The 12,954-nt window shown below is 33.2% G+C and overlaps 1 protein-coding gene across 1 annotated transcript in view; it reads left to right on the top strand.

Annotated features, from left to right (window-relative positions):
- KLHL1 (kelch like family member 1) overlaps positions 1-12,954 on the top strand; it is a 370,435-nt gene that overhangs the window by 123,606 nt on the left and 233,875 nt on the right. The gene's annotated exons all lie outside the window — the stretch shown is intronic.

Here is a 12,954-nt window from a genome sequence, read left to right as displayed (position 1 = left end):
ATATGTATGTATAGAGAGGGACCCAACTCAAAAGTACATTAGCACATCAGATGCTCATTAATTTTTTTAAAAGAGCAGTGTTTTGTGTAATTTATATAGTTTTATTTTGCCTTTTGTTTGTAGTAATTTAATATTTCTCATTTGAAGCATTTTTAACCAATATAATGAGCAATTCTCCCATGTTAATTATATTCTACATTGTTTTCTTTGTTACTCTTTTTTATCTAGATTGTTAACATTATTTTCTAAGTAATTTATTTATGGAAGTTATTTCATAATAATCTAGATAACTAAGAAATAAAATAGCTTCTTGGTTTCAATTATTGTAAAACATGAGTAATTACTATTTTTATACATGTTACTCTGAACATTTAAATATTTTATATAGTTAGCAGATATTATAGCAAGTAATTATTGTCAACTATCTATATTTTCCTTAAATGTGACAAGAAAACTTTTAGCCTAAGGCTATCTGCTAAATTCATGCAAATAAGGATTTATATTTTCCTTATACCATGACTTAAAACTTTAGTATTACCCATTTTATAAATAATTTATAGAGTTATTATTATAAGCTAAACATACATTAACAAATGTGTGGGAAAATATGGAGCACTGGAAAAAGGCAAGTGCTGTTTTTAGTGATTGCAGATACATTGCACCTCCTTCTGTACACTTTTACACAGTAAAATCGTAATTAATGCAAGATTAGCTCTTTGCTTTAAACAATCATTTTAGCAGTAGTAACAAAGGAATGGATTTTGAAGTTATTTTGTTATATTTTGAGTAGCACAGATGAGTATTGCCTTTGGCAAAATATATATGATGTTATGATCATTAGCACTTGAACATGGGACTATTACAATAATTTCAAATAATGAAAAAAGAAATAGCTGACATTAAGATCTACTGCTCCTTCAGGAAAGACATTGAAAGCTAATCTTATAAGTATTCACTAAATATCCATTTATAAAGTCATGTATATTTAACTCCACATTATTATCTCATCATTCAAAACTTTCAAGGCACTCCCTACTTAAGGTGATAAATTATGATTGTGAAAGGGCTCTCCACAAAACCCTTTGTTTTTGTTCTGGTTATATTGTATATATGTTTTTGGCCTGATATAAGTCACAACTATCAATGTATTTATGAAATCCCATGTTTATATAGATACAATAGTTTATTGTTAAGCATATTTTTAAGTAAGTTAGCTTTAAAAAACTAATAATACTTAAGATGATACACTAATAGATTTTTTGGCATGGGAAATAATCAAAATTCTGAATTCATCTGTGCTATAAGTTTTCAGAGAAATTCTAAAATAAATATAAACTTTTCATAAATGGCCCAGAACAATTGATTAGTGACAAGTGAAACAAAAAACTGAATATAAATCCATGAGTACTAAATATAGAGAATCTCTTTCTAGGTAGTCTGCCTGTAATCCTGGATATTAGCTGCTAAAAATTAGACTAACAAGATCAATATTAATAACTGGACAGCCAAATTATCAATCCTAGAATTAAAGTATATTCAGGGGCTACTTTGTTACCATGTACAGGTATATAATGAAATATCATTTAGCCTATGAAAGCCATTATTAGGAGTAAGTGCATTAGATGGAAATAAATGAGAAAATATTAAATAGCTAACAACCTCTGAGTTGGAAATAATATAATTTATAATTTTTTGTGCATAGTAACAGTGTGGAAGGATATACAACATATAGTCAATAAAGCCTTTTCGTGGGGAGTGGGAGTAGACAAGATAAAGAAGGGGTTAGCATTTTTTTTAATGTCCAGACATATATTCTTTGAACTCTTTAGAATGAGCATGCAGTAATTCATGATTGAATAAAGACTTAAACAAAAAATAAAATGATATCTGATGAAGACAGAAAGTATCATGCTCTATAGACCAAAACCCTGGAAATTTCATTTAACATCAGATTCTGTTTTCAATTTTGTCTATGCTTGATGACAGATTTAGTTATTTCAATAATATATTTATCAAGAGTTTATATTTTATTTTTTCAATATTATATTTGTTATATATTACATATATGATTTTAGTGTTTTTTTTTTACTAAGCACTAGTATCATAAAATAATTGAAGCTAAAAGTGGCAATTGAAATGATGCATTTAGAAACATTTAAAAAATATTAAATGTAGTAAAAAGAAATTACTTTCATAAGTAATTTAGATTAATACTCAGAAGTAGGCAAGTAGTATTGTCTCTGTACTGATGGGAAGTTTATTTACATAGATTTTCTGTAACGACAGAAGAATAACTCATTTCTTCTATTTTATTAAGTACAACACCCACCTGAATCTCTCAATCAGCTTGGTAGTTAATAAAGCTTTGAACCAACTTCAAGATAAAAAAAAAAAAAATGTTTCTACTGCCTGCTGGTTTCAGTTGCCTCAAGTAATACCCACAACCCTAGGCATTGCCCATGGTGCCAGGCTCCCAGCAGGCTCCCATGGACTCAGGCTTCCAGCACATCTCAGTGTCAGCCTCCTCCCATGGTTCAAGCTCCTAATGACTCTGGCTCTGAATCACTTGCCTAGAACCTAGGCTACCGGCAGGTTCTTGTGAACTTAGACTCCTGGCTGGGCCCAGCCCAGCTAGCTACCAGAGATTCAGGCTTTTGCCCACCAAAGCACCAAGCCAGCTCCCATGTATCCATGATCCCTGCCTGGCTCACCCCACTGTCATGCTGGCCCCTGAGGACCTAGATTCTCCCACAGATCCAGACTCTCTACTTGTCCCAACACCAGACCTGCCCCAGCAGAGAGAACCTTCTGGTTAGCTCCCATGGTCCCAGGTTACAGGTTGACTCTAGAGGCTGCAAGCTCCATGCTTGCTCTAGCATCCAGCAGACACAATATCCCTAGCTTTCAGTTTGGCTCCCACAAAACCAGGCTCCTGAACTATCCTAAAATAAATCAGGCCTTATGGACCCAGATACCAACCCAGTGGTCCCTGGTCCCTGATTAGATCCTGTAGACCCAGTACCCATGTCTGCCTATGCAGGTCCAGGTCCAAGCCAGTCATTCAGACTCAGTGCCAGGCCCACCCCAGTGATCCCAAGATCCAGACCTACCCCTAGAGACTGAGGCATTAGGCTAGTCCTTTGTATACTAAAGTACCGAGGCCCACCTGCTGACCTCATCACCCAAGGATTTTAGCACGAAGCCTGTATGTGGATACCACCAGATGATCCATCCAGAATCTCTGAATGGGTGGACTGGTAAAGCCATTTGTAAATGGCTATCAAAGCCATTCTGTAAAGATTGGAAGAGCCACCTACTTCCTTGAATGCACAGACAATAATGCAAGGCCACAGGATAATTAGCTAAAAAAGATACATCACCAGTAGACCTGCCTTAGACGAAATGCTACAAGGAGTTCTTCAAGCTGAAATGAATGGACTTTAATTAGTGACATGAAACCTTGAAAGTATAAAACATACTAGTAAAGCTAAGTATACAGTCAAATTCAGAACAATTTAAAAGTGTAATGTCATTTAATTTAGAGACTGGAAGACAAAATAAAGACAAAACTTAAAAAATAATTAGTGCTATAATCATTAGTTAATGGATGTACAGTATAAAACAAGGTAAATTGTGACATCAAAACAAAATATGCAGGGAGTAAAATGTTGTTTTTGTATGTGATTGAAATTAAGCTGTTACTAGTTTAGAATAGACTGTTATATTTATAAGCTGTTTTATGTAAGCTTCATGGTAACCAAAGCACAAAAACCTAAACTACATATGCAAAAGAAAAAAAGGGAAAGCATAACATTTTGGAAAATTATTAATTCACAAAGAAAGATAGCAATAGCTAAAGAGGAAGAAAGAAACTAGGGGGTGCCTGGGTGGCTCAGTTGGTTAAACATCTGCCTTCAGCTCAGGTCATGACCCCAGGGTCCTAGGATCAAGTCCCATATCAGGGTCCCTGCTGAATGAGGAGTCTGCTTTTTCCTTGCTCTACCCCTCCCCTCTGCTCATCTGGTTTCTCTGCCTCTGTCTCTAGCTTTCTCTCTCGAATAAATATATATATATATATATATATATATATATATATATATATATATATATTTTTTTTTTTTTTTTAAGGAAAGAAACAAAGGACTGCACAACAGCCAGAAAACAATCAGATAGCATTGTAAATCCTCACCTATCAATAATTATTCTAAATATAATTCGATTAAATTGTCCAATCAAAAGGTATAGTGCTATAGAATGGATTAAAAAATGAGACCCAACTATATGCTGCCTACAAAAGATTCACTTCAGCTTTAAGAGCATACATAGTCTCAAAAATGAAGACATGGTAAAAAGTATCCCAAGCAAACAGAAACAAAAAGAGAGCAAGTATAGTTATAGTTTTATCAGACAAGATAGACTTTAGGGCATAAAGTTGGCAAGAAACAAAGGTAGTCATTATGGAACGATTAATCAATTCATCAACAGGATAAAATAATTTGTATATATTGTGGCAATCATTTTGCAATATGTATGTGTATCAAATCATCATATTTTTACACCTTAAATACATGTTATATATCAACAATATCTCAATAAAACTGGAAGATGGGGAGATAAAAGAAGCTAAAAAACTTTCATTTCATTTTTTCTCCCATCATTTAGATATCATTTTAATGTCGTCCTTATGCCTACTACTGATTTTTAGCAGTACATGAAGCATATTTCCTTGCATAAAACAAATGTATACCAAACATATATGCCTTGGTCTATTCCTTTTTGGTGATGCAAAGGGATTATAAAACATGATAGTTTTCCACATGAAGTTTGCAATAATCTTGAGGAGGAAATAACCCATAGGACAATTAAAGAAATTATAATAGTTATCATATATTACATTATAACTGCAATGGAAATAAGCAGCTTTGATTCCAAATGCAAGATATAATCAAATATGGAAGTGAGCAGTTTTTCAGAGAAATTGTGTTTGGGGTCAGCCTAGTGGAAAAGAACAAGTGAGGTATTTTAGATAGTGAGAATAATATGGAAAAATAGAGAAGTAAAGAATTTGTGAAAATTTTGAGATACTGGCCTAAAGTGGAGTCATTTGTACTGGAAATACTGGGAAATTAAGCTGTAAAAGTAGGAAAAAATGGTTATGACAGATTTTGAAAACCACTAGAGAAATTTGAATTTGAAATGATGTGCATAGTTAGAAGCTCATGTAGATTCTAAGAGGGGAGTAGCACAATTCAGTGAACAACAATAATAATAATAATAGTCCTAATGCTAGTTGACATCCATTTTGATGTATGTGTCAGGCCCTGTTGTAAGCACTTTGAATATACTAATCCATTTTGTCCTAAAAGGTAAGGAAATCCTTAATCCCCCCCCCTTTTCTTACAGAGTTGAAAATGGAGAAATGGAGGAAATTAAGACATTCACCCAAGTTAATAAGAGGTAGTAGAAATACAATTCAAACTCAAGCAACTCTGTAGAAATAATGTATTAACAAGTACAATAGACTGCTTATCATAATTCACAAAGATAACTCTGAAAACTGGAATCACTTTAGAAAATGTACAGAGTGCTCACTTTGGCAGCACATATACTAAAGAAAATGTACAGAAAATGGGCACAGAAAAAAACTAGTTAATGGTCTAGGAAGATGTTAGAGTTAATCCAGGCATGAAGTGAGTACTATATAGAGAAAGAGATGAACTGAGAAATATTTTGGAGAACTGTGTCATAAGTTAAGTTTTCCTGAAAGTAGAGCTAGAGACTGGAATTCATGTGTGCATGGTTTATTTAAAGAGCGTCCTCAAAAGAAAGGGAAAAGGATAGGGCAGAGGAAGGAGCAAATCAAAAATGTAGTCTCAGCTGGAGTCTTGCTTCATCTTTAACTCCCAAGAAGCTCTGGAACATGACTTTGCTGCAGAGTTAGTCATACTTTGAGGAAAAAGACAGCATTTTTACACTCTGCTTTTATTATTCATTGCCATTGGGCTCACCCACAGGATGAGAGTAGGGGAAGTTGTGGAGGTATGAGGAACAAGGCACATAAACTCTCAGGGAGGCACCTCCTATTCGCCAAATGTGATCTAGGGAAGGGATAGCTGGGACACAAGTTAGGTGATATTATCACTGGCACTGAGGGCAGAGTTGTGCCTCATAAAGGGGATCTGGCCAGAGTAACCACAAAGTCCAATACAAAAGGAAAGATTAACTTTGTGTCATATTTGAGATAAGCAATAAAAGAGGAGGAGACATAATAATGACTTCATAATATCTACACTGAAAATTCAATATATTGGTGTTACACCAATTAAAAACAGGCTAGTAAAAATGAAAAAAAAGAATCTCACAGAGAAGATTCTGAATTTAGTTTAGAGCACCCTGAAATATTACTGGGCTCCCTGGTGAGCAGTTTCTGCAGGCATTCGAAATACATGGCAAGATTTAAAACCATCATAATGGCAATAATTAAGGCCATGCTCAAGTATGATTCTGAAACAGTGTGTGTTAAGGCAAAAATTTGGAGGTCTGAAAAAAAAAAAAAAGCCTAGGGCAGTGAGAGGGTCAAGAAGTAAGGGTATAGAGAGAAGTCAATGAATCATAGGTAAGCTGAGATAAGAAAGTCTGTACTGCCTTAGCTAAAAAGGGGTTTTAAAGAAGAGGAGGAGGTCAACGATGTCAAACACTGCCAATAAATTGGAGTAGGGCTAGAAAAGTTTAATAGATTTGGAAGGAAATAAATTGTGATGACCTCAATGAGAGATTTTCCAGAATGGCTGCATGCATTCATATATTTATATATTTTCTGTTCTTGCTTCCATGGCATTAATAGAAGTTATATATGTACCTATAAAGATATTACTTTCTGTTATGTGTTAAATACTTCCTCTAAAACCTAATTCCCATCTCATGTATGACTTAATCTAAATGCAATATAAACTTGTTTGTACTTTTGTTATTGAATGAAAGAATATAATGTATTTTGTATGTTATAGCTGATTGAGAAGATTTCATGTAATTAAGATTGAATTCTACAGGTCACATATTTTACTCTATATAGATGTGACCCTGTTACAAGTAAGGTCTTTCTATGTATAAGATTAAACTGGTTAACTTTATATCAATATACTTCTTCTGCTCTAGGAATGATATGTATCTCTCTGGCTTATGACAGCTTATTTTTATAGCATATAATATTATATTTAGTTCTTCTGATAAAACTGATTTGACATTGATCTAATAGGTATGTAATATTTGAAAATATCTGTGTCTTCATTATTTTGTCAGATTTTGAGAATATAAAGAAATAAACTGTTTAGTTACTAAAGGCTAAATTAAATGTATAACAAATTGATAACTTGGAATATTTTGAACATGTTTCTACCCTAGGCATTAATATTAATCATGGATCCCATAAAATAATCTTTAAATGCATAAGGTATACATCGAAAGATTTTTTTTTCAGTTGAGAGAAGGAATGTCTCTCTTTGTTAAAGTTAGCTTTTACCACGCCCTTCAGTTTCATAAAAATCAAGTATAAAGTAGATAAAATTACAAAATAAATAATTGAAAAAAAGTATCTCTTGTTTTGAAAACTATGAAAACTTGTAGATAACAATATCCTTGACCTTTCTTCCTTTCCTTTCCCTTACAACATTCTTAGAAAGAAAAGGGCATCTGTGGCACCTGGGTGGAACAGTTAGTTAAGCATCGAACTCTTGGTTTGATCTCAGGGTCATGACTGCCCCACATTGGGCTCTGCACTCAGTATGGAGTCTGCTTGGGACTCCTTCTCCCTCTGCCACTCACCCTGCAAGCCCTCTTTTATTCAAATAAATAAATAAATAAATAAATAAATAAATAAATAAATAAATAATTTTTTTTTTTTTTTTAAAGAAAGACAAGAAGTGCATCTAAAATTTGCTGTTGCTTAGCTTACAGATATAAGCATCACATTTGGTTCTATTGATGTATCGTCCATCACTTTTTAAGTATTTCCTCACTTTCTGGAACAGAAGATATTCCAGACTTACTTTATGCTTTGCCTATTTCACCCTATGGTTGGATTCCTTAATGTACATATAGCTGCACACACATGTACACACAGTATTTCTATTTCTTATTAAGGACTGTAAATTTACACTGATATATCTGAATTCTTTTTTCTTAAAGACTTATTTATTCATAAGAGACACAGACTCAGAGAGAGAGGCAGAGACATAGGCAGAGGAAGAAGCAGGCTCCTTGCAGGGAGCCCGATGTGGGACTTGATCCCGGATCCTGGAATCACGACCTGAGTTGAAGGCAGGTGCCCAACCCTGAGCCGCCCAGGCATCCCAGTATGTCTGATTTCAATCCAGTATCATAGGATTTATCTTGGTTTCCATTTCCATATTTGTAACTCCATTTTCATTTATGAGTAACATTTCTCTGATGATCTTCAAGAATGTACTAATTTCCTCTAATCTATTTTAAACAGAAAGAAGTTTCAAACTTTCTAATTTAAACAACTATGAAAAACATACCTCTTAACCATAAAGCATTTTTTTACTGTTCTCTATTTCTTTGGACTGAGAATATATTGTCAAATTTTTACAATTGGAAATTTATACTTCCACTTAGGATTTTAAAGATTTTATTTATTTTAGAAAAAGAGGGAGCAGGAGAAGGAAGAGAAAAACATAGACTCAGAGCTGAGCACAGAGCATGATATGGGGCTTAATCCCATGACCCAAGGTCATGACCTGAGCCAAAATCAAGAGTCTAATGCCCAAATGACTGAGCCACCTAGGCACCACCCCACTTAGGATTTTAAAGTACATGAAAAATTTACACTCCCCTTAAAATGACTATAAATCATCAGAAAATGAAACTTTTATACCTTTTCTTTAAAGGTATCAGAAACTTGTGACATAAACAAGAAAAAAAAATTTAAATAACTAAAAATGAGTATGACACTCCCTTCTTAGCCTCAACTTTGTTTTTTTCACAAAGTCTAATATACAATTGAAATTTACAATAGAGGGGGAAAAGCAGACGAATATAATCCGTTGGGAAAGTAAAATCAGTCAGTGGATATCAACCTAGAGATGATCCAGGTTTTTAAATTATCAGTAAAGTGCCACCTGGGTGGCTCAGTCTGCTAAGCATCTACAATTGGCCTAGGCCATGAACCCAGGGTCTTGGGATTAAGTCCCACATCAGGCTTCTTGCTCAGTTGGGAGTCTGCTTCTCCCTCTCCTTCTGCCTCTACCCCCACTTGTACTCTCTCTTGCTTTCTCACAAATAAATAACATTAAAAAATTATCAGTAAAGAGCATTAAAGCAACTAAGAAAAATAATTTAAAATATCTATAGGAAAAGATAATGTAATGAATAAAGCGATGGGAATATAAAAGAGATTTGGAAAAATTCAAGTCACTACGAATCATCTACAGTAAAACACAGGGTAGAGAAAGATTGAAAGAAAATGAACTAAGACCCAACAACTTGTGAGGGAAAGGCACCATCAATTCCTGAAACAGATATCTAATTAGAGTCCTAGAAAAAGAGAGTGAATTGTGTGAAAAAAAAACAGGAATTATTTTCAAGTAACTTTCTAAATTTGATTTAAAAAGGTCTATCCACTACTCTACAAAGCTCAGAAAACCATCATCAGAATAAATACCAAGTAACTACATTGAGGTATATCATTGTCAAACTGCAGCATCTTAGGAAAAAGAGGGGAAAAGAGTAAAAAGAATTAGATATAAAAGACATGGTAAATCAGGAAAACAATTATAAGAATGAAAGTTCTTTACTGAATTATCTTATTAGTTCTTTGGACTCTGCTCCCCCCCCCCCCCCAGGTAGATGATTATATCATCACCCGCTAATCAACTCATTTTGATTGATTTGAAAACATTTCCTGTTTTCCTGAGTTGATTCACAGTAAAGAATGAATGTTTCTATATTTTCTATTAGAAACATTGGAGCCTAACTCATAATAGAATATTATTTTTCTAGTCCCAAAGGCTTGAATTCTATATCAAGTGAAAATAACTTTTTAAAGATATTTTCAATGCATCTAAATAAAGACCTTTTAGATAAATGAAAACTGGGACAATTTAGTGTCATCAGACTTGTAGTGCAAGAAAAACTAAAGAAATTTATTCCAGTTGAAGGGTATTAATACCAGATAGAAGTCTACTTCTTCAGAAATGAATAGAGACCCAGAATATGAAGGGGATAAATATAAAATAAACTTTTACTTTCAGAAGTATTTTTTCTTTTAAAAAATTCTTGATTGGCCGACATTGAGTGAATAGAATTATGCTGTTGTAAGGCCCTTATAATATTCATGAAGTAGTATAATTTTCTTTGATGATACTGTTATTAGTCAAAAATCAATATTTAATCTCTAGACAGAGTCAGCATACTTCTGTGCAGAGGCCAAATATGGTTTGTGGCTTGTTTTGTATGGATTATGAGCTAAAATTCATTTTTGCATTTTAATCAATTGATTTTTTTTAAAGGAATATATGATAGAAACTATATATATGACTTTTAATACCTAAGATACATAATATCTGCCTCTTTACAGAAAAACAAATTCTGATCCCTACTCAAGAAGAACCACTTAAAAAATACATCAATATGTATGCAAAAAGAAAAAGATGTAGTTAAAATGTTAATGAATGAAATATTTTTTTAAGACAATGAAAAGATTCACTCAAAAGAACAAATAGAGGGGTGCCGGAGTGTCCTGAGTGGTTGGTTTATCCTGAGTGGTTGAGTATCTGCCTTTGGTTCAGGTTGTGATCCTGGGATCCGGGGATTGAGTCTCTCATCAGGCTCCTCACAGGGAGCCTATCTCCCTCTGTCTGTATCTCTGCCTCTCTCTGTGTGTCTCTCATGAATAAATAAATAATAAAATCTTAAAAAAAAAAAAACAGAGAATATATATGTGTAGAATTAAAGCCACACATAATTTTATATACATTAATATATACTTCAATAAATTTTAGAACCCAGATAAAATGAGTAAATTTTTAAAAATATGAAGCACAAAAGTTGATGATGAAGAAATAAAGCACAAAAATAAGCCTTGTAGTTTATTAAATAATTAAAATGAGACCATGTCACTTTTTCTCAAACTAGTCAAATCAAGATATTTTTTTCAGGTAAGTTCTGGAGCATCTTAAGGAAAAAAAAATAATTGGTTTCTTCTATAAATCATTATACAAAATTAAAAAGAGTTAAAGCTGTCACCTCATTTTATGAGGCTGTATAATATTAATACAATAGTCAGGTAAAAAATACAGTAAGAGAAAATTAACGGTTCATCTCCCTTGTGACTATAAGTAGAAAATCCTAAACAAAATTTTGATTGAGATAAAAGGCCTTTTATGAAATTTAATGCCCTATAGTATAACAGTGGTTAGCAAAGCTAGAAATGAAAGTGGTCTTTCTGACCTGGTAAAGGTTACATACCAATACATTCACCAAGTATGTTACTAAAAGGAGATTCTTTTAAGAGAGAGATAAACTGGGATCCCTGGGTGGCGCAGCGGTTTGGCGCCTGCCTTTGGCCCAGGGCAGGATCCTGGAGACCCGGGATCGAGTCCCACGTCGGGCTCCCGGTGCATGGAGCCTGCTTCTCCCTCTGCCTGTGTCTCTGCCTCTCTCTCTCACTGTGTGCCTATCATAAATAAATAAAAATTAAAAAAAAAAAAGATAGAGATAAACAAAAAATTTCTCCACCAGCGCAGTGACTGTTCAACATACCACTAGAAGACTGGAGATCTTGGAAGAGGTTTTAAGAAAAGCAAAAGAAAAAGAGTTACAGAAAATAAACAAGAATAAGTCAAATGAGTTGATTCGCAGGTGATATAATCATCTACCTAGAACAAAAATAGGGGAGTCCACAAAGAACTAGTAAGATAATTCAGTATATGTGCCATATAAAAGATGGATTTATGACAGTTTCAACTAATGAAATTTAAATAAACAAAAACCAAAAAAAATTTTTATAAAAGTTACTACACATTAATACCAACAAAACTGTAAATAAAATATGAAGAAATCAACCAAGAATATACAAGAAAACTTTTAGAGAAAACTTTTGAGAAAGCTTTAAAATTTGATTAGAAAGCAGACAGGATATCCTGAGCATATGGAGAGATATTTTGTACTTTTTTGTTGTACATTTTATATTATAAATATATCAATGATCACCAAAAATAAAATTAGAAATTCAGTGCATTTTTAATTCAGTTTTTATTTGACTTTTTGAAGAACTTAACCAACTTACTTTAAACTTTATATAAAGAATAAAACTTCACTAATAGTTAAATAAAAAATTAAAGATGGAAGATTTGCCTCATTTGGCTATAAAGACATATTCAGATTCAATATTAAAAAATATTATACTAAAAAATATACTGTCTCAAGAATAGGCAAGAAAGCAAAAACAATAGAAATCTCAGAGACAGATAACTATGCATTCAGGACTCAAATTCTCAATATAGATGGCACCATTAATTCAGTGGGAGCTAAGCAGAGTCTTTAGTAAATAGCATCATAAGAATATATAAATAGAAATAAAATTGGATCCCTATCCAAAAGGATGAAGGAACTAAATGTGAGAGAAAAAAAATATGTATTTAAAATGATGGGGAAAGAAATATAGGAAAATGCTCTGTGACCAAAGGTGGAACAGAATTTCCTCAGTTTTGAAAAGTATAATTTATAAGCCAATAATTATCAATAAGATTGATAAGTATATGATAGATATAAGAGATACATAGATGATAGGTAGAGTACCTCTGTGCTGCATTCTTTTTAAAAATTATTTTATTTATTTATTTTAGAGAGAGAGTGCGCGAGAAGGGGGTAGGGGCATAAGGAGAGGCAGAGAAAGTCTTAAGCAGACTCCACACTGAGTGGAGCCTGACACAGGGA

The sequence above is a fragment of the Canis lupus genome, chromosome 22 (genome assembly GCF_011100685.1).
Source record: "Canis lupus familiaris isolate Mischka breed German Shepherd chromosome 22, alternate assembly UU_Cfam_GSD_1.0, whole genome shotgun sequence".
NCBI lineage: Eukaryota > Metazoa > Chordata > Mammalia > Carnivora > Canidae > Canis > Canis lupus.
Note: the sequence above shows the minus strand (reverse complement) of the source record. Positions and strands in the feature narration are given on the sequence as shown.